The following is a 23,115-nucleotide window of genomic DNA, read 5'->3' as shown; positions in this document are numbered from 1 at the left end:
TGCTAATTTAAATGTTGAAAATGCCCACCCTCAGAGAAGCAGGTAAAGTTTATCTTTGCTGTCTTTTAACAGCTCCCTCACCAGTTTAGTAATTGTCAAGCAGAAGCTATTTTGCTCTCCAGGAGACACTTGACAAGGTCTGGAGACATTTTTGGTTGTAACAACTGGGATGGGGTGGTGTTTCTGATATCTAGTGGGTAGAGATAAGTAATGCTAGTAAACATCCTACAATGCACAGGACTGATGTGCCATAATAAAGAATTACCAAGCCCCAAATGTCAACATGCTGAGGTTGAGAAACCTTGCTTTAGGTTATTCATGCATTAAGTCTTTCAGAGTAGCTGCTGTGTTCCAAGCACTGATCTAGGTGCTGGGGATATAATGATGCATAAGAGAAACACGGTGCCTGCTTTCATTGAATTTATAGTAAGAAAGAGAGGGAACAAAGAAGTAGCAATAAGTTCTTTTTAATTTATTTCCACAATTTCCATGCATATTCATACAACAGATATTCATTAAACACCTACTCCAAGCAAGATAACTTGTCCAGGAGGCAGTGATGCTTGAGCCGGATTTGATATCTGTCTTAATGAAGCTTAGTCTAGGGAGAAAAGTAGACATGGAAATAAACATTGTAATACTAGATAATGGCTTTAAAGAAAGTGTGGCCAAAGTGCTAAAAGAATGTAGATTCTAAGTGTAAAGACTCTCCTGGAGGTGATAATACCAGAAAACTTTTTGGAGAACATGTTCTTGTAGCTGGAATTTGAATAAATATTTTGAGTTTACTAGATAGAAGCTGAGAAGGGCATTTATGGTAATGAGACTGATATTAACAAAGTCATGGATAGTGAATATTCATGCACATTGGTGAAATGGCTGTGGCATGATGTGTCTAGCCTATAGGGTACCTGAATGAGAGAGGTTGGGATGAGGCTGGAGAGACTAGCAGGAACCATAAGAAGAAGGACTGTATGGGATATGTTAAGATCCTGGGGTTTTCTCTCAGAGGCAAGTGGGAGATATTGAAATGTCCTAAGCAGGATAGTAATATGGTCAGCTTACTACTATAGATATGCAAAAATTAATAAACCTCTCCTGCAGCTACTACTACCATGATTAAATTTCTTTTACTGTGGTCTTTTTTGAATACCCAAATTGAGGTTTTTTTTCTATTGCTGATGTCTCATTGTTCACTGTAACAGCTTCCAAAACCACTAAGCAATTAGGTGCCTGAAGTGAGCCTGGACTCCTTAGAGTAATCTGCATTTACTATTAATTTTATTTCTCCAGGAATCATAGACTGTTGAGTTTGGAAAGCACCTTAGAGGAAGGAAATAATGTTTAATGACTAGTTACTATGTGCCAGTAACTGTGCCTACCTTATTTCCCCTATTTCTGTAGTGCTTAATGCTCAGCAGCAATGCAATAAATGTTAACTATCATCACCATCACCACCATCACCGCCACCAATCACTTTGTCTTATATATTTCTCGCAACTCTTTGAGATAGATGCTACTTTTTTATCTTTTAAAAAATTTATATAATTTTAATTAACTTACACTTAAAAACAAGGAGTATTATTGAGGGACAAATGCCATATGATCTCACCTTTATCTGGAACCTAATCAACAAAAGAAAAAAGCATACAAAATATAACCAGAGAGATTGGAATTAAGAACAATCTAACAATAGCTAGAGGAGAAGGGGGAGGGGACAATGGGGATGGGGAGAAGGGTTTTCAGGAACTACTATAAAAGACACATGGACAAAACCAAGGTGTACTGTAGAAGCAAGGGGGGGAGGTGGGTTTAGCTGGGGTGGGGGGGAGTGGTTGGGAGAAAATGCAGGCAACTGTAATTGAACAATGATAAAGTAATAAAAATTTTTTTAAACATTTTGTCTAAAGGACCTAAAAATTAAAATACTTTGAATATACTGGGTTAAGTAAAATATTATAAATCAATTACATTATTTTTGCCTATTTATTTATTTATTTATTTATATATTTATATTGTTGTTCAAGTACAGTTGTCTCCATTTTCACTCCCCACAACCCCCATTCAACCTCCCACCCTTGAACCTACCCCCTTTCACTTTGTCCATATGTCCTTTATACATGTTCCTTGATACACCTTCCTCTATTTTCCCCTATTATCCTTCCCCCTTCCCTCTGATTACTGTCACTTTGTTCTTTTATTTAACTGTCTCTAGTTATATTTTGCTTGTTTGTTTTGTTGATTAGGTTCCACTCATAGGTGAAATCGTGTTTCCATTTTGTGTATGGGAAAACTGAGAGCCAGAGCTCAAAGTACTTCTGAAAGAAGAGATTATTAGGTAAGTAGGCAAACATTTAGTGTAGCACAAAAATGTTTGAGGAATGGAAACATGTCTGTCAGTATGTGTCCATTGATGTTTTAGGATTCAAGCACTGTTGTCTTTCTTTTGAATGGGAACTTTCTAACTTAAGATTTTTATTTTACTTGGTTCAGGAAGGACTTCAGAGAGAAATGGTTTGGTATCAGTTTGGGTGCCAAGCTACATATTTGTTAAATTGTAACTAGTGTTTTTTTCAAGCTTTCAACTCTGAACCACAGTAAGGAATGTATTTTATATTATAATCTAATATATGTAGCTTATCTTTACCTCATATACACATTCTTAGTTTTTCCATACAATATACTCTATTCTTTCCTATTCCATTCCATTAAAAATGCTAGTTCTGAAGCACAGTTTAAAAAACCCTCTGCTTCAACTATCTTGAACCAGTTCTACATAAGATTTGGAATCTGAAGGGACCACATCTGAACAGGCAGTTATCAGTTTTGAGTACAGAGACCATGTTGCTTACAAAATGCAGCCGGAGTTCTGCGTTCCTTTTAAGATAGTAGTTGGTCCACAGAGAATATCTCACCAACTCAGGCAAGAAACTCAAGTGTAGGTGCAATGTCCTATAAGCACAGGAAACACGCACAAACTCATATTAAAGCAGTGTGAGCAAAAATGCATATGAATCCTCATGCAAGAAAGAATATTGATGAACTCAGGTACCATTTCAAATGTACACCCATGAAATGCAGTTTTGAGGAGGGAGATCAAACCCAAAAGGTATAACTAAAAGATAAGCACAATTGTAAATAGGTCACCGCCTATTCTGTCTTTTAGCATACCCTGAGATTAGTACTTACAACCCAGACAAACTGTTTTGGCCATCTCTTGGAGGCCTCTTGGAACTCTTGGCTTCTGTTTCCTTGTACCCTGTCCCACGCTAGAATCTTATGGGCATATTATTTTTTTTTAGTATCCCATTACTAGGAGTAGAATGCATACCAGGCACATTATACTTAGTCGAAGGCTTCACAGATTCCAAGGCCTTGTTGCACATCATACACTATATTGTAAATGGCGCAAATCTTGTATGTGCAGAGGAAAGCTTTATTAGAACTCATGATCTTTGCATCTTAGTAGTACACTGAATGCTATGGAGAGTGTCATAGTTTCTTTTTGTGTCCATGGAGATACTTGTAGCAACAAAACACTTGTTAATGAAGCACCATTATTTGAAGATTGATGATTAAATGGCTGAGTGCCAATGGCTTCATAAGATATATGAAACAGTTTGCTTTTCAATATGTTGCTATACACCTTCTCTTTTTATATCGCCACTTCTAAATCTAATCCTCCCCTTTCCCATACAGTCAGTTGGTAATGTGTCCTCTTTCTGAACCTTTTTTTAAAATTTAGAGGCAGACTTGCCTTCCTATCCACCCCAGCCCCATATGGTCCCTCTACCATTTTACTGAATATCCAAACTCCTCATTCATACAAACAAGAAAAGCACTGATGCCATTCTTTAAAATCTGGCATTGATTAAGAAATTTATCTATCCCAAAGTGTTTCCTTGCCTGTAGACATTTATAGTTTAGGCTTTTTATTGCACAATGAGCTTTGACATTTATAAAAGGATTTCAGGCTCAGCAAAGACATATGGGGATTTTTGGAGGCATAAAGAGGACCCCTAAAATCTCAATAGGCCTATAGTCCCATGAAACTGAAGGAAAATATTAGATCTTTTGAGGTTACAAAAGAGACAGGAAGAATGACTGACTTATGAATGTCCCTGACCTTTCTATTTCCACTTCTTTCCACCCCCTGGCACACTGCTCTTCTTAGAAAGATAAGACCATGTTCGCTCTGCTAAGGTTGATGGAGGCCTGTTCTTGATAGGGGCCATGAGCTGGGGGCAAGAATTCATTCTCTCTCACTTTCTTCAAGGTCAGATGCCACTATGTCCAAACAGAGGTTTACCAGAGCAACTCTCCCCTTATCCCTGACAGAGCACTTAGCCAACTTCTTCACATTTGTATATATTTTATGGCAAAGGATTTATTTCTTATTTATTGATTTCTTTATTCCTGACACTTAGGGGTGCATATTATGCTTATTTTGGCAAGTAATACAAAATTGGTTGCTATTGTTGACAGTGAAAGACTTTCCTTTTAGGTAATCTCCACTTTATTCCATGCATGGTCCTTGAATGCTTGATGGCAAATTGATTGCTTTAGTAGATTACCTATTAGATGTTAGATGGCTTCATAGCCTAGTCAACTTTCATTAACCCCATTTTCAAGGGGCAGAAGTTTTTTCTAACAATCTAAGATGTTGCATTATTAATATTTTTTATAATTTTCTAAGTACCAGTTACTATTCTAGAACTTTACATGCATTGCCACTTAATCCTCACAACAACCCTATGAGATTGGTTCTATTATTAACATTCAATTTTAAATTTGGAGGAAGTCAGAAGGGTAAAGGATCATGCCCAAGGTCAATAAGAAAATTTGACTCCTGAAAATACTATGACTGCACATGTGTAGGAGCAGATATAAGGAATTTTTGGATGTAATTACTAAAATAGTGATTTGAAATGGGTGTATCTCTGGCTCAGGTCTTATACTTTTATGTGTCAGCCTTCTGAATGTGTAGATAGTGGTAGGATGAGGGCATAGTGAATAGTTTTGGTTATGGGTTGTGTCTGAGGAATATTAAGGGTCCTTACCTTCTGATTTACAAAATAGTATATTAGAAAACTTAATTAATGGTAAAAGAATGTGTTGCTCTTCACGGTGAGGCTAGGACTTGGATTAGTGTTTTGTCCAATAGCTAGAGATGGGCTACACTGCACTATCAGCATACTCTCTATGGCTCCCTGTGGTAGCAGTTTTCCAAGTTTCTCTCAGTTGTCTTCAACTTAACGGCTCTCTGGTTCAGTTTCTGATCCAATCTGGAGCAATACTGCAAACAATTTGCTGTGTATATAGTATGACTTATGCACATATCTCCTGACAGCTGCCTCTTCCCCACACCAGGTGTGCTCACTACAGACCTCATGATTCTTAACTAGTTCTATATTCCCTGCTAGGATTCTCATCCCCTACGTTCCATCACACTCTGTGACCCTTACCGCCTACCTAGCCCAGGTGTTATCCAATTCCCCTTGGAAGCTAAAGTCTGTCATTGAACTCTGATTTTTTTGGAATAGTTTCTTCAAACTGCCTGGGGCCATGATTCCTGGTGCTATGTGTTTGACTTTTGAGTATTGATATTGTCTGGAGATCTCTGATGCTGTGCCCCATTTGTAGACCTCAGCTCCTATCCTTTGCAAGATAGCAACTCCAGCCCAAATTAAACTGAAGTTTGAAAGTTTAGTAGACTAGTGAACATCCTCCTACATTATAACCACATTTTGTAGGTCAAACCACCTAACTATGTCATTTCCTTTGTCCCCAAACTTTCCCTGTCCAAACTTTTCTGCTTTCTCATTGAGATTCTGGCATGCCTAGTGGCCAAGTTTTCTGAAACGGACACTGTTGGTTGAACTAATACTCACTTTGTTAGCACTGTGCTACAAACAACTTACCTAAAGGACAAGGAGGCTTCCCTGCATCAACAAAATGTCAGGCTGTGAAACAAAACAATTTATCTTCTAAAGCTCAACAGCCCAGTTTCTGTTGCAAATGCAGAAAAGAGTAGAGAAATAACCCAACTTTCTCTGCTTCCTCTGACTTTCAAGCAGCACATTAATATGGTTAGTTAGTGCTTCCAGTTTATGCCATCAACATTGTAAATTCAGTAGCTTAAGTCTCACAGTGATTTTGGTATAAGCCTTTAATCTTAGTAATGATTCCTTGATCAGCTGTGTCCCTTTCAATTCAGAGGTCATTAGAGGTCCCCACTGAGAACTCCCCAGCTGCTCCAGTTCAATTCATGTATATTTATTTACATGGCTTTTGAACCACATTTGGGTATGTAGGAGTGAAGTTCATTTTAAAGGTTGGTGTTCCAGATTGTTTCCTGAAAGTGCAGTGGAGCTGGGGAGAAAAGCAAATCCAAGGCACAGTGTGTCTGCAGTGCTTGAGATACGATGGACATCCTGCTTTTAGCTACCCCAGAGTTAATGACAGACCTTCCAGGGACTCTATTGCCTTCAAAAAGGCCGATTGAAAACAAAAAGCTATTTTTTCCAGGTAGGATATCATTTTGTTGGCAAAGACAGGGCATTTAGACAAGAAAGTCAAAATGATCTACTGAAAAGTGAAAAATTCAGTCAAACTGCTCATTTGGCCTACTGAGAACAGAACAAAATGTACTAGCTTGTGAATGAGGCTAAAGAGGGTTTGCATATGTAGACCTCAACAAAAGGACCCCACAGTGATGAATTTTATGCCATAGCTGATCAGTGCAGAAGAATACCCATTTTGGAAAAACTTGTGGCATCAAATGGCACCTAAGTGGATTTTAAAGCTTAATATGTTTCTCTTAGGAAATTAAAACTACATAGCCATGAACTTATAGAGGTGAAAAGTACATGAGAGATTTCCTGGATCAATCTCCTAAATTTACAGACGACAACTGAGAGAACTAGAGAAAGCAAACTGCTCATTGAAATTCACTCAACAGGTTAGTGGCAGAATGAAGATGAAAATTCAGGTAGTGATTAGAGTATTGAGATATCCCTCATCCATTTCAAAATTATATACACCCTGGCTGGTGTGGCTCGGTGGATTGAGTGCTGGCCTGTGAACCAAAAATTCGCTGATTGGATTCCCGGTCGGGGCACATGCCTGGGTTGCAGGCCAGGTCCCTCGGTAGGGTGTGTGAGAGAGACAACCACACATTGTTGTTTCTCCCCCTTTCCTTCTTTCTCCTTTCCCCTCTCTCTAAAAATAAATAAATAAAATCTTGGAAAAAATAAAATTATTCATATACCAGTGACAACCTTTACATTGCTGCCCCAAACTGGGGAGGCAGATGAATAATTCAAAGAGCAAAGCTCTTTTATTTAAAAAAATACTGAATTTATTGGGATGACATTGGTTCACAAAATCATACACTTTTCAAATATACAACTCAACAAAATATCATCTGTGCACTGCATTATGTGCTCATTGCCCAAAACAAAATCGCTTTCCATTCCCATTACTGCCCCCACCTTTTGCCCACCTCCATCTACCCGCACCCCCATTTTCCTCTGGATAACATCACATTATTGTCTGTGTCTAGGTATTCTATATACATATACATATTTTTTTTGCTCAATCCCCTCATGTTCTTTCAAGCAGTGCCTCAACTTTCCGGACCTCTAATAGCTGTCAGCCTGTGCCATGTATGCATGCCTCTGGTTCTATTTTGTTCATCAGTTTATTTTGTTTACTGGATTCCACATATAATTGAGATCATATGTTATTTCTCTTTCCCTGACTAACTTATTTTTTATTGTTATTCAAGTATAGTTTTATGCCTTTCCCCCATCCCTCCCCACTATCCCAGCCCTCCCCACCTCCCTCCCCTGTTAGCACCCCTCTTGTTATTGTCCATATGTCCTTTATACTTGTTCCTGTAAACCCTTCACCCTTTCCCCCCATTTTCCCCTCCCCTCTCCCATTTGGTCACCGTCAGCCTGTTCTCAATTTCAATGTCTTTGGTTATATTTTGCTTGCCTGTTTGTTTTGTTATTAGGTTCCATTTAAAGGGGAGATCATGTGGTATTTTTCTTTCACCACCTGACTTATTTCACTTAACATAATGCTCTCCAGTTCCATCCATGTCCTGACTAGCTTATTTTATTTAGCACAATAATCTTCACATCCACCCATGCTGTCAGAGAGGTAAGATTTTTTTCCTCTGTAGCTGAGTAGTATTCCATTGTGTAAATGTACCATGGCTGTTTTATCTATTCATCTACTGCTGGGTAACTTCAGCTATCTCCAGATCTTGGCTATTGTAAATAATGCTGCAATGAACATAAGGGTGCACATATTCTTTCCAATTAGTGTTTAGGTTTCTTGTGGTATATTCTAAGAATTGGGGTTACTGGGTCAAAAGGAAATTCCATTTTTAATTTTTTGAGAAAGCTCCATACTGTTTTACATAGTAGCTGCACATGTTTGCATTCCAACCAACAGAACAGGAAGGTTCACTTTTCCCTATATACTTGCCAGTACTTGTTTGTTGATTTATTGATGACAGCCATTCTGAGAAGTATGAGGTACTATCTCATTGTGGTTTTAGTTTGCATTTCTCTGATGATTAGTGATGTTGAACACCTTTTCATATGTCTATTTGCCATCTTTATGTCCTCTCTGGATAAGTGTCATTTCAAGTACTTTGCCCATTTATGAACTAGGTTGTTCGTCTTCTTGGTATTGAGTAGAAAAAGATCTTTATATATTTTAGAAGTTAACCCCTTGTTAGAAAGATTTTTGGCAAATAAATTCTCCCATTTACTGGATTACCTTTACATATTTTGATGGTTTCTTTTGATGTGCAAAACCCTTTTAGTTTAATATTGTACCATTTGATTGTTTTTCGTTTGTTTCCCTTGCCTAAGGAGATATATCTGCATAAAGATTGCTGTAATAAATGTGGATAACTCTACTGCCTATGTTTTTTTTAGGATATTTATGGGTTTGCAACTTTCATTTAAGTCTTTAATCCATTTTGAGTTTTTTCTTGTGTATGAGGTGTGATGTTTGTCTAGTTTTAATTTTTTTGTATGTATGTGTCCTATTCTTCCAATACAACTTCTTGAGGAGACTCTCTTTAACCCGTTGTATGTTCTTGCCTCCTTTGTCAAATATTAATTGACCATAAAGGCATCTGTTTATTTCTGGGCTCTCTATTCTGTTTCATTGATCTATATGTCTATTCTGCTGCCAATACCATACTGTTTTGATTACCGTGGTCTTGTAATATATTGAACAATTTGATATCAGGTAGTTTGATACCTCCAACTTTCTTCTTATTTCTTAAGATTGTTATAAATTTTTAAAATATTTGTTTTAGTTCTGTGATATATGCAACTGGTATTTTAATAGGGTTGTATTGAATCTGTAGATTTGTTTGGGTAGTATGAACATTTTAATGATGTTAATTATTTTATCTATGAGCACAGTATATGCTTCTACTTATTTGTATCTCCCTCAATTTCTTTTTACAGTGTCTTATAATTTTTTGAGTATACTTGTATACCTGCTTGGTTAACTTTATTCCTAGGTGCCTTATTTTATTTTGTTGCAATAGTAAATGGGATTTGTTTCTGGAATCTCTTTCTGATAGTTTTTTATTGGTTTGTAAAAATACCACCAATTTCTGAATATTAATTTTTTATTCTGTTACTTTGCCAAATTCATGCATTAGACCTAGTAGTTTTTTAGTGGAGTCTGTAGGGTTTTTCTTATATATTATTGTGTCATCTTGGACTAATGACAGTTTTACTTCCTCCTCACCAATTTGCATTCTTTTTATTACCTCTTCTTGTCTGATTGCTGTGGCTAAGACTCGCAGTACTACATTGAATAAGAGAAGTGAAAGTGGACATCCCTGTCTCATTCCTGATCTTAAGGGAAATGCTTTTAGGTTTTTATCCCATTAAGTATAATGGCAGTAAGTTTTTTTTGTGTATGGCCCAATTTTCTGAAAGTTATATTGTAAATGGGAGCTGGATTTTGTCAGATGGTTTTTCTGCATCTATTAATATGACCATGTGATTTTTACCCTTTATTTTCTTTATGTGATACATTATGTATAATGATTTGCAAATATTGTAGCAACCTTATATCTGGAATAAATTCCAGTTGAATATGATATATAATTTTTTGATACCTCTTTTTAATTTTTAAAAATTTAGGAGATCCAGTATGGTAGAGGACTAAATGAAAGCTACACTAGCCTCCTCCAAGAAACAATCTGGAATTACAACTAAATTGTAATCAAATCATCTGTAATAAACAACTGCACAATAGTGGGAGAGAAGCCTTGTAACTATGGACAAACAGAAGAAACAGCTTCATCACATTGTGACTCGTATGGAGCCCAGAGAAGATGTAAGAGGGCTGGCTGGGCTCCCACGGGCAGCTGCTGAAATGTGGGAGGAATATTTCAGTGGCCAGAGGGGTTTTCCTGAGAAGCGTGGGGTAAAAACCCCTAGTTGGGCTCCCTAGCTTACAGCACCAGAGCCTGAAAAGAACCCAGATAACAACCAGCTGTGAGAAGCAGCAGGGGTTCTCTCTGTCAGGGACAGGCAGTGGAAGTCACAGAGAGCCTTTCAAAGGGCCAGTGCATAAAATTTAATTTGCAACCACTTACCTTGGGCTCTGGCAAAGGGAGGGCCAAGTGGGACTGGAGACACTTGAGGAGAGACTGGGGGTGGTGGCTTTGGGGAGAAAACTGAGGGAGCAACCACCAGTGCTGAGTAATCCCCTGTTACTTCAGCAGCTATCTTGCACAGGCAGACCACTCCCCTCAAAGTGGCATCAGCCTGAGAGGAAGCAATATCCCCACCCACAGGAATAATTCTGCCATACCCTGTAGTGTTTAAACCTGACTACTAGTAACAGAATTAGTAGATTAACAACTGACAGAGTCAGCCATAGACTGTGGATCCCTGGTAATTTTGAACAGGCTGCCTAAAGGCCAGACTGGGACTCTATCTAACATCACTAGATGTAGGTACAGAAAGGAAAAAAAGGAATGTTAAATACTGGATGCTACCAAGACGAATTCCACCATGGTCTTCATGATTTCCAATATTTTCTCCCCTTCATAGCTTTTTAAAATTCATTCCATTAACTTTGTACATATTGTCACTAGATTTTATATTATAGTTTATTTCATATGTCATATTTTGCTCCTCCCTTATCTTACCCTATTTAACTCTCATCTTTTTCTCTTCTTGTTTTTGTTTTAAATTTTGTTTTCTCAGTTGTTACAACTTGTTTCCATTTCTTTCGCACTTTTTTTTGTTCTGAAGAGTTATTTATTCTTTTTTTTTCTTTTTTAATTTTTATTTTTATTTAGTTCTTGTTCAAGTACAGTTTTCTGTCTTATATTCCCAGCCCTGCACCCCCCCAGTGCTCCCCACCTCCCTCCAATTTCCACCTCCCACCTTAGTTATTGTCCATGTGTCCTTTATACTTGTTCATGTGAGTCCATTCCCTTTTCCCCTATGATTCTCTCCCCTCTCCCTTCTGGACCCTTAATATTTCTCCTCCCGCCTGCCTCTCAAAACCATTTTTCTTGTCAGTGGTCATCTCACATTCTTTCTCCTGCTCTTAAAATACTCTTATTCTCTCTCTACATTTATCAATCTTTGCTCATTGATTGTGGATAGGGTAGTTGTATTTCTTCTATTTTACCTTTAGATTTTCACTACTTTTGTAGTTCAAATCTCAAATTTTACTATTTCCCTCTCCTTCTCAATTTGCCTTTCGACTGCCCTTTCCTTTTTTCACCTCAAATTTTAATTTTTCCCTTTCTTAGCCTGGTTTTCATTGCTCATTGTTAGTACTCCTTCTCCCTCCATCACCTAAAAAATCACTTCCCTTCCTCTAAAAATGTCTTAAACTTTTCTTTCTTTCTTTTTTCCCTCTTAATCCCATCCCTCCTATATTATTCTTTGTTCATTTGTTGTTGATAGTGCTGTGGTGGATCTTTTTCTCCAACTTAATTTTTATTTTTAAATTTATTTACTTATTTTTTCTTTCTCTTTCCTTCTCTCTCAGTATATATATTTTTTAAAAATATGTTTAAACCTAACACTATACACTCTCCTTCTCTTACTCCATTCCATCTTCTTCATTCCATTTTTTAATTTATGATATGTATTTTTCTTTTTCTCTTTGCCTTGCCCAGATTTCCTATTCTGATTATTGCTCCTCCCTCTAACCTCTCAAAATCATTTTCCTTCAGGTAGTCATCTCATATTCTTTTCTTATTTCTTATAATAGTGTTAATCTCTTTATACCCTTATTAATACTAGATCATTTGTTGTGGGTAGTGTGAGTGTGTGGGGCGTTACTTTTGCAGGGTATGGGTTTTTCCCCTGGGTTGTTTGGTTTTCTTCTGACAGCACCTGCACAACAGCATACAAGATATGGTGGGCAGAGTGACTCTTAATCAGCCACCTGGAGGTAAGGACCCACCACAGAAAGACCCAACAATAATCAAAACCCAATTACAACAAGATAGCAAACAAAAAAAGGCATGAGGGCATCCCTAGAACATCAAGTTCAGGAAATCAAAGAATCTTTGAATCTCACTGTATCCCACTGAATCTCCCACATCTCCTACCATAGAAAGTCACACTACAAAGACAGGGAGTAGAAGCACATCAATCTAAGCAGCAGAAATAAAAAGAAGAGTACCAAAAATGGGGAGACAAAGAAACAGCCTCCAATTGAAAGAAAAAGAGGAATCCCCAGAAAGAATACTAAATGAAATAGAGGCAAGTGAACTATCAGAAACTGAGTTCAAAATACTGGTTAAAAGGAAGCTCAGTGAGAATTACAAAGAAATACAGGCATGCTAATAAGGAACTTCCTGTGAGCCACATGCATGAAAAAGGACATAGAAACTATCAGAAAGAGTCAGGGGAAAATGAAAAATACAATTTCTGAATTGAGAACACAGTAGAAATAATTGAAAACAGGCTAGATGAAGCAGAGGATCAAATATGTGAGGTGGAAGACAAGGTAAAAAAAAATTCCCAGAAAGAGCAAGAAAGAGAAAAAAGAGTCAAAAAGAATGAAGAAGGTTTAAGGGAGCTGTAGAGCAACATGAAACATAATATATATATATATATCGTAAAAATATCAGAAGGAGAAGAACAAGAGTAAGGGATAGAAAACCTGTTTGAAAAAGTAATGACAGAAAACTTCCCTGATTTGATGAGAGAAGGACATGCAAGCTCAGGAAGCACAGAGGGTAACAATAAAGATGAATCCAAAGAGGCCCCCTCCAAGACACTTCATAATTAAAATGGCTAAATGTAAAGACAAAGAGAGAATCTTAAAGGCAACAAAGAAGAAATACCTAGTAATATACAAAGGAGCACTGGTTAGGCTATCAGCTGATTACTCAATGCAAACACTATAAGCCAGAAGGGAATGGCAAAAAATATTCTAAGTAATGAAAATCAAAGGCTTGCAACAAACTACTCTACTCAGCAAGACATTCATTTAAAATAGAAGGTGAAATAAGGAGCTTCCCAGACCAAAAAAAAAAAGGAAAGAAAAAGGCTAAAAGGATACGCCTTCACCAAACCAGCATTGCAAGAAATGCTAAAGGTACTGCTTTAAGCAGATAGATATAGATAGATAGATAGATAGATAGATAGATAGATAGATAGAGAAATACAAGTACACAGGAAAAAAGGCAATGAATAAGTATCTATGAATACTAAACTTAAATGTAAATGGATTAAATGCTCCAATCAAAAGACATGGGTAGCTGAATGGATAAGAAAACATAACCTACACATATGATGTCTACAAGGGACATGCCTTACAACAAAAGGTTTACACTCACTGAAAGTGAAGGGATGAAAGAAAATACTCCAAGCAAACATATGAAAAAAAAGCTAGGGTAACAATACTTATATCAGACAAAATAGACTTCAAGAAAAAGGCCATAAAAAAGACACAGAGGATATTTCATAGTGCTCAAGGGGCAAATCAATCAATGAGACATAAACATTATAAACATATGCACCCAACATAGAAGCATCAAAATATATAAGCATAATTTTGGAAAACTTCATGAAAGAGCCCTAGCTGGTATAGCTCAGCGGATTGAGCGCGGGCCTGTGAACCACACCATCGTGGTTCGATTCCCAGTCAAGGGCACATGCCTGTGTTGCAGGCCAGTTCCTGGTTCCCGGCAGGGGACTCATGAGAAGCAACCATATATTGATATTTCTCTCCCTCTCTCCTTCCCTTCCCCTCTAAAGATAAATAAATAAAATCTTTAAAAAAATTTCATGGAAGATATCAATGACAATACATTTATAGTAGGGAATTTAACATGTCATTTTCAACATTGGCTAGATATTCCAAGCAAAGAGTCAACAAGGATATTGTGGTTTTGAACAACACTCAAGATAAAATGGACTTAATTCATATATATAGAACCTCTCACCCCAAAGGAGCAAAATACACATTCTTTTCAAATGCACATGGAACATTTTCAAAGATAAACCACATGGTAGGTCACAAAACAAACCTCAAGAAACTAAAGAAAATTTAAATCATATTAAGCATTTTCTCAGTTCACATTGGCTTGAAAGTAGAAGCCAACTTCACAAAAAAACCCTCAAAACCATTCAAATTCATGAAGACTGACTAACATGCTATTAAATAATGAATAGGTCAATAATGAAATCAAGAAAGAAATTAAAGTTTCTGGAGACAAATGAAAATGAAAACACAACAGCTCAAAAAAACTATGAGACACACCATGGGACACAAAAAACCTATGAGACACACACCACTTCAATCCTGCGAGTGAAGTTTGTAGCAATATAGTCCTACCTGAAAAAAGATAGAAATGTTTCAAATAAACAACCTAACCCTACAGCTATAAGAACTAGAGGAACAAAAAGAAACAAAGCCCAGAATGAGTATAGGAAAGAATATAATCGGGATCAGAGCAAAATTAAATGACACAGAGATTAAAAAAGCAATTCAAAAGGAACAATAAATTCAACAGATGGTTCTCTGAACAGATAAGCAAAGCTGATAAGCCTTTAACCACATTCATCAAGAAATAAAGAGAGAGGAACCAAATAAATAAAATCAGAAATGAAAGAAAAATTACAACTAATAACACAGAAATATAAAAAATTATAAAAATTAGTATGAACAACTATAGGCCAAGAAATTTGAAAACCTGGTGAAATGAACCAATTTCTAGAAACATACAATCTTCCAAAACTGAATCAAGAGGAAGCAGAAAGCCTGAATAGACTGATAACAATTGGCAAAATTAAAGCAGCAATCAAAACACTCAAAACACTCCTGGCACATAAAATCCCTGGACCAGATAGATTCATAGAAAAATTTTACCAACTATTTAGGGAAGGACAAACTACTATCCTTCTAAAACTTTTTTTTTAAAAAAATCAAGAAGAAGGAAGACTCCATGAGTATTTTATGAGACCAGTATTATCCTAAATCCAAAGCCAGGTAAATACGCAACAAAGAAAGAAAACTATAGGCCAATTTATCTCCATGAGCATAGATGCTAAAATCCTCAACAAAATATTGGCATACTGGGACCAACTATAATGTAAAAAGATCATACCCTATGGTCAAGTGGGATTAATCCCAGGGATACAAGGATCATGCAAATCAATAAACATAATACACCATATAAGCAAAATGAAAGACAAAAATCACATGATCATATTAATAGATGTTAAAAAGCACTTCATAATGCGCAGTACCTATTTATGACACAAATGCTTAGCAAAGTGGGAATAGAGGAACCATACCTCAACATAATAAAGGCCATATATGAGAGATGTATAGCCAATATCATATTCAATAGGTAACACCTAAAAGCTTTCTCCCTAAGATCAGGAACAGCACACAGATGTCAACTTTCACCACTTTTATTCAACATAGTATTGGAAGTCCTAGCCACAGCAATCAGACAAGAAAAAAAAGGCATCCAAATTGGAAAGGAAGATGTAAAACTGTCATTATTCACTGGCAATATGTTAGTGTACAAAGAAAACCCTATAGGCTCCCCCCCCAAAAAAAAACCCTAATCAACCTAATAAATAAATTTGGCAAAATAGTGAGATACAAAGTCAATATTCAGAAATCAAAGGCATTTTTGTACACCAACAATGAAAAATCAGAAACAGAATCTAGGAAAAATGCCATTTACTATAGCAAAAAGAAAAATACAGTACATTGAAATAAACCTAAACAGGGAGGTAAAAGACCTGTACTCAGAAAACTACACACTAAGAACTTATATGTATAACCCATGGACATGAACTAAGTAGGGGGGAATGCTGGAGGGAGGGGGGTTGCAGGGTGGGGGTGTATAAAGAAAAAATGAGGCAACTGAAATAGCATGATCAATAAAGTATACTTTTAAAAAGTCCATTTAAAAAAAGAGAAAACTACACAACACTGAAGAAAGAAATTAAGGAAGACACAAATGGAAGCATATCCCATGTTCATGGATTGGAAGAATCAACATTATTAAAATGTCCGTAATACCCAAAGTGGTCTATAAATTCAGTTTTAATACACCAATTACATATTTCTCAGATTTAGAGCAAATATTCAAAATTTATTTGGAACCAAAAACAACCCTGAATAGACTCAGTAATCTTGAGAAAGAAGAACATAGTAAGGTGTATAACAATGCCTGATATCAAAGTATATTACAAGTATATTACTGTAATCAAAACAGTCTTGTATTGGCATAAGAACAGATCCATCGATCAACGGAACAAAATAGCCCAGAAATAAACCCATGTCTCTATGGTTAATTAATATTTGACTTATTTGATGCTCTAGGAGACAGGAGCATAAAATAGAGTAAAAATAGCTTCTTCAACAATCTGTGCTGGGAGATCTGGAATGGCACATGCATAAAAATGAAACTAGACCACCAACTGATACCATACACCAGAATAAGCTTAAAGTGGATAAAAGACTTAAACAAAAGCTGTGACACCATAAAAGTCCTAGAGCAAAACATAGGCAATAAACTTTCAGATATCCCATGCAGCAATATGTTTGCCAATACATCCTGTTGGACAAGGGAAATAAAGGGAATAATAAACAAATAGGACTAAATCAAGTTAAGAACCTCCTGCAAGGATAAAGAAAACATCAAAATGAAAATGTAACCAACTGCATGGGAAAACATATTTGCCAATAATACCTCAGACAAGGGTTTGATCTTCCAAATATGTAAAGAACTCACATGACTCAACACCAGGAAGGCAAATAATCCAATTTTAAAAAATGGTAAAAGGACCTGAACAAATACTTCTTCAAACAAGACATACAGAAGGTCCATAGGCATATGAAAGGATGCTCATAATTACTAACTGTCAGAGAGAAGCAAATGAAAACCATGATGAGATACCACTTCATACTGGTTAGAATGGCCATCATTAACAAACCAAGAACCAACAAGTGCTAGGGTATAGATAAAAGTTAACCCTACCATACTGTTGTTGGGAATGCAGACTGGTGAAGCCACTGTGGAAAACAGTATGGAATTTCCTTAAAAAACTAAATGTGGAACTGCTTTTTGGTCCAGTGATTCCAATGATGATTATACCCTAAGAATCCTGAAATATCTATTCAAAAGGACTTATGCACCCCTATGTTCATAGAAGCATTATTTATAATAGCCAAGTGGTAGAAATACCCTAAGTGCCTATCACTAAGAAATATCCTAAGTGCCTATGTTGAGTGGATCAAAATATATGGTACATTTACACAATGAAATACTACACAGCAGAAAGAAAGGAAGAACTCCTACCTTTCATGACAGTGTGGATGGAACTGGAAAGTATAAACACTAAGTGAAATAAGTCAGGCAGTTGAAGACAAATAGCATATGATATCACCTATAAGTGTTACCTAATGAACAAAACAAACAAATAGAACCAGAGGCATTGTAACAAGGGACAAACTGACAGGGATCTGAAGGGATGGGCAATGGGGAATAGGGAGGAAAGAATAGAAGGCTCTAGTTAAGCAACATATATAAATGACCCATAGATATAGACAACAGGGTGGGGATTGACTGTGGGGGTGGGTTTTGGGTGGGGTAGGGGAGAGCAACAGGAGAAAATTGGGACAACTATAATAGAGCAACAATAAAAATAGTAAATAGAAATAAAAATTTAAATGTAAAAAAATTATTGAAGTGACATTTTTAATGGGTCCATATAGGTTTTAATTGTATAGTACTATGATACATCATCTGTATATTGCATTGCGTATCTACCACCTATAATCAGATCATCTCTCATCACCATAAATTTGGTCTTCTTTTCCCTCTACCATCACCCACCCCTTTCCCTCTGGGAATCACCATATTGTGGTCTGTTCATGTCTCTAAGTTTTAGTTTTATATCCCAATATCCCACATATGAGTGAGATCATACGCCTTTAGCATTTTCTGTCTGTCTTATTTCATTTAGCATGATATTCCCAAAGTCCATGCATGTTTTGCTTGGTTTGCTAATATTTTATTGAGGATTTTAGCATCTATGTTCATCAGGGTTATTGGCTTATAATTTTCTTACTGTGCCTCTTTCATTTCTGAGTTCATTTATTTGGGTCCCTTGTTTTTTCTTGATGAATCTGGTTAGAGGTTTATCAACATTTTTTTTATTTTTTAAGCAGCATGCCTTTCTGTCATATTGAAATATTTATTTATTTAAATTTTCAAAAATAATTTAAAGATTTTATTTATTTATCTTTAGAGGGGAAGGGAAAGAGAGAGGAAGAGAAACATCAATGTATGGTTGCCTCTTGTGGGTCCCCTGCTGGGAACTGGCCTGCAACCCAGGCATGTGCCCTGACTGGGAATCGAACCGCAATCGTGTGGTTCGCAGTCCCGTGCTCAATCCACTGAACCACGTCAGCCAGGGCCAGAAGGCTGCAGCTATGGGCAACTGGTGATTGGCAGCTTCATCATGACAACACAACCACTTATGCATTATATCTTATATATATAGTTTTTTTGTGAAATATCAAATTGCCCAGGTGACTCAGCCCCCTTACAGCCCGGATTTGGCACCCTGTGACTTCTGTTATTTCCTAAAACTAAAATCACCTTTGAAAGGGAAGAGATTTCAGAGCCTCGATAAAATTCAGGCAAATATGATGGGGCAGCTGATGGCAATTGGGAGAACTGTGTAGGTCCCAAGGTGCCTACTTTGAAAAGGACTGAAGCATCATTGTCCTCTGTACAATGCTTATTGTATCTTGTATCTTCAATAAATGTATCTATTTTTTATAATATGGCTGGATACCTTCTGGACATACCTCACATATCAGAAAAAATATTTTTATGAGCCATGTCCAAGATTTTACTGCCTATGTTTTCTTCTAGGATTTTTATGGTTTCGAGTCTTCCTTATAACCCAGTGATTTTACTTCTGGGGATTTATCCAAAGAAACCTGAAACCTCAGTTCAAAAGGACATAAGCACCCTGTGACCTAGGCAGGCCTAGGGGGAATGAAAAATCACCATGTGAAAAACTGTACCATGGGAAACTACCTGCCTACCCTACCCAGGAAACAGATGTCTAGCTAAGATCGAGGTCTGGGGTTGGCCTATCTGGCATAATAGGATACAGCTTTAATTTGGGCTTGACAAGTTGTATCAAGAAAAATGGTCAGCAGAAAGGTCACCAAGCAACTAGCTCTAGCCAATCAGACTCTGACACCCCAACCAGTTACCCTTCGTGGCTTTTTTGCATTTAAAAGCCCTGCCCTAACTAAGAACAACTGAGCTAGTCTTAACCTACCTTGGTTGGCTCCCCAACTTCCCTTGGTTGGCTCAACTTTTCCCTCTTATTGCCCACTAATAAACCCTGTTCCTTAGCTTACTGTGTCTGACTGGTTTCTTGGGCAACTCCGACCTAACACCCCTAAGTTCATTGCAGTGTTATTTACAATAGCCAAGGTTTGGAAGAAGCCCAAGTGCCTTCAGTAGATGAGTGGATAAAACAACTGTGGGACATTTACACAATGGAATACTACTCAGCTGAAAAAAAGAAGATAATTTCACCCTTTGTGACAATATGAATGGACCTAGAGAAAATTGTGATAACTGAAATAAGCCTGTCAGAGAAAGACAAATATAGAGAACAGGCTGATGACTCTCAGGAAAGGGTGTGGTTGGGGGTGGACAGATGAAGCAAAAAGGGAAAAGAACTCATGGACATGGACAACACTGTGGTATTTGCAGGTGGAAGTGGAAGAAGCTATGAGGGGGATAAATCATAATGAAAAAACACAATAAAATAAACTATTAAAAATGTACTTTTAGTATTAAATGTACAAATACATGTAAACTGTCCAGTGTGATGCATTGGCAATGACCACCAAATGATGTTGCATCTGTTGACATTGTTGTTATTTCTAAAGAAGACCTCTGGAATAGCATTTTTCTTTTTGTTAGAAGCCTTTTGTATGTCATTAAATATTGGACTAGGGTCCAAAGCAAGCAAAAAAATCTTCAAGCCTCTATCAGTTGAGTCCAAATATTCATAAAGCTGCTCTGTGATTATACTGACTTGAAGGGAAGAGATATAATTTGATTTAAAAAATTCAATTTGGGAGACACCATTAAGGACAGGGGAGAAAATGGCGGCGGACTAGGACGGAGCGACTGCAGTTCTCCTACACTTGGGGGAAAATCCTGGCAGATTTACAGAAGAACAGCACAATCAATTCCCCAACCAACAATTCCCCAGCATTTATGAAAATAAGAGACCAGAGATAGTGACGAACCAGACAGCTAGAGGTCCTTGGGGTCTCAGGGACACAAGTAAGGACGGAGGCGGCCAGACCGGCGGCAGCCATTAGCTGGCCCGTAAAGACCTCGGAGCCGAGGCTGCCGCAGCGGTTGGAGCCCAGAGGCTTCCTTCCGTCTGTGCCCAGCACAAGGGCGTCTGCCACGGAGAACTCATCGGGAGCCCGGCAACCCTGAGAAAAGTCAACAGCAGTGGCAGCAGTGGCGGAGGCGGCAGGACGGCAGCCATTGGCCGGCGCATAAACACCATGGAACCTTGGCTGCCTCAGTGGTCAGGGCCCAGAGGCTTCCCCCTGCGCCCAGCGACAGGGGCGTCTGACACAGAGGACTCATCGGGACCCCAGCACCTGTGAGTAAAGACAAAAGCGGCAGCGGCAGGGCAGGCTGCCCTTGGGATCCAGGCACCCCAGAGTAAAGTCAAAAGCAGCAGCTGCGGGACCAGCAGCCATTGGCGGGCGCATAAAAACCTCAGAGCTGCTGCTTCTGCAGCTTCCACGGCCCAGAGGCTTCTGTCTACGGCCAGCGTCGGGGCGTCTGCCACAGAGGACTCAGCGGGAGCCCAGCAACTGTGAGTAAGGACAAAAGCGGCAGTGGCAGGACCGGCTGCCCTGGGCCAGCCCAAAACGCCTCAGAGCCGCCATTGCCGCTGTGTTAGGGGTGTAGAGGCTTCCGTCTGTGGCCAGTGCCACAGAGGACTCATAGGGAGCCCAGAACCCAGTGGAGCATTGGGCCGGCTGTGGGGTCCCTGGAAGAGCTGGCTCCCTCCCTCACCATCTAGGCGGGGCTGGGTGGCAGAGACCTGTCTGCCTAGGTGTGCAGGGAGGGTGGCAAGGACAGGGGGCCGTGTTCAGTTGCGATCTCTGTGGTCGCCAGCCCACCAGCCTGCCAGCCCAGGAAATTTGAGAGGAGCATTGTCCTAACCAGTCAGGTTGGGGATTGGGCTGGGCTGAGAGGCACGCTTTCTGGAGAAGTTTTTACTGGAAAGTGGACTGAGGTGTTTGTGAAGGCAGCTTGACTTGCTTCTTACCCAGCCACAGGACAGTACCAGATCCCGTGGGACCAAGGCAGCCTGTCAGGTGTGTGGGCACCCACACCCCAGTCTGGTAGCCTGGCTGGTGGGCGGGTGTGCACCTGGGCCTACAACCCAGTCCACAGAGGGGTCCCACCGAAACGAGAAAAACTGCATTGGACAATTTGAAACCAACAAGGAAGGAGTTTTTGTTGTTGGTTTTTTTTTTGTTTTTTTGTTGTTTTTTTTACTTTTATTTTTAAACTTTTTTCAGTAATCGTATATATTTTTTAATTTTATTGTTGCTGTATCTTTCAGTACTCTGTTCTTCTCCTTTCTTTTTTCCTGTTTTAATCCCTCTTCATTTCACCCCAAACTTATTGCTTTTTCCTCACTTCTCTTGCCCTTTTTTTGTGTGTTTGTTTGTTTGTTTGTTTGTTGCTTTCTATAGCACTGTAAATACTTCACAACACATCTCTCCAGTCCTAGCCCACTTTACAGGTTCCTGAATTCTATTACTGTAGTGATTAACTCTACTTGCTCACACGCTACGTCTATTTACTATTCTTTACTCTCACCTTAACTCAAAATCCAACCACCCGCAACCTCACTGCTTTCTAGATACAACTCACAAGCCTTCCCTCCCCAACAAGAGGCTTATCTTTGGTCTATCCTTTCCTAGAGGTGGCAAATTGGGTTGAAGATTACAGTTAACACTATATAGAGCCTAAAGATCTTCTATCTCTTCTCTACTGGCTTTGACTGTAAATATCATAAAGTACTCTCCTGCTGTCATAAACCATTTTGCCTCCCCCTCCAGCTGATCACACACACACAAAGAAAGGAGTAGGTGGAAGCAGAGAACATCAAGATACCTGCAGGAGACTGTACCACTGAATTTCACAGGAATTCTACCACAGAAGTTCACACCATAAACCTAGGGAGTCAGAACAGATCAATTTAAGAAGCTGAAGCTAACAAGAAGAGTCTCATAAGCAATGGGAAGACAAAGAAACAATGCCCAAATGAAAGAAAAGGTGGAAGTCTCAGAAATAATGTTAGATGAAAGAGAGGCAAGTCAGCTATCAGATATTGAATTCAAAGCACTAGTTATCAGGAAATTCAAAGAGCTCACAATGAGCTACCAGAAACTAGAGGGGAGCTACCATGAGCTCTCCGCAAACTATATCAACATGAAAAAGGAAATAGAAACTATCACCAAAGGACAAGAGGAAATGAA

Source organism: Sturnira hondurensis, unplaced genomic scaffold (genome assembly GCF_014824575.4).
Source record: "Sturnira hondurensis isolate 20B ecotype Veracruz unplaced genomic scaffold, ASM1482457v3 Scaffold0003038, whole genome shotgun sequence".
Taxonomy (NCBI): domain Eukaryota; kingdom Metazoa; phylum Chordata; class Mammalia; order Chiroptera; family Phyllostomidae; genus Sturnira; species Sturnira hondurensis.
The sequence above is the reverse complement of the archived record's forward strand: the minus strand, read 5'-3'. Positions refer to the sequence as shown.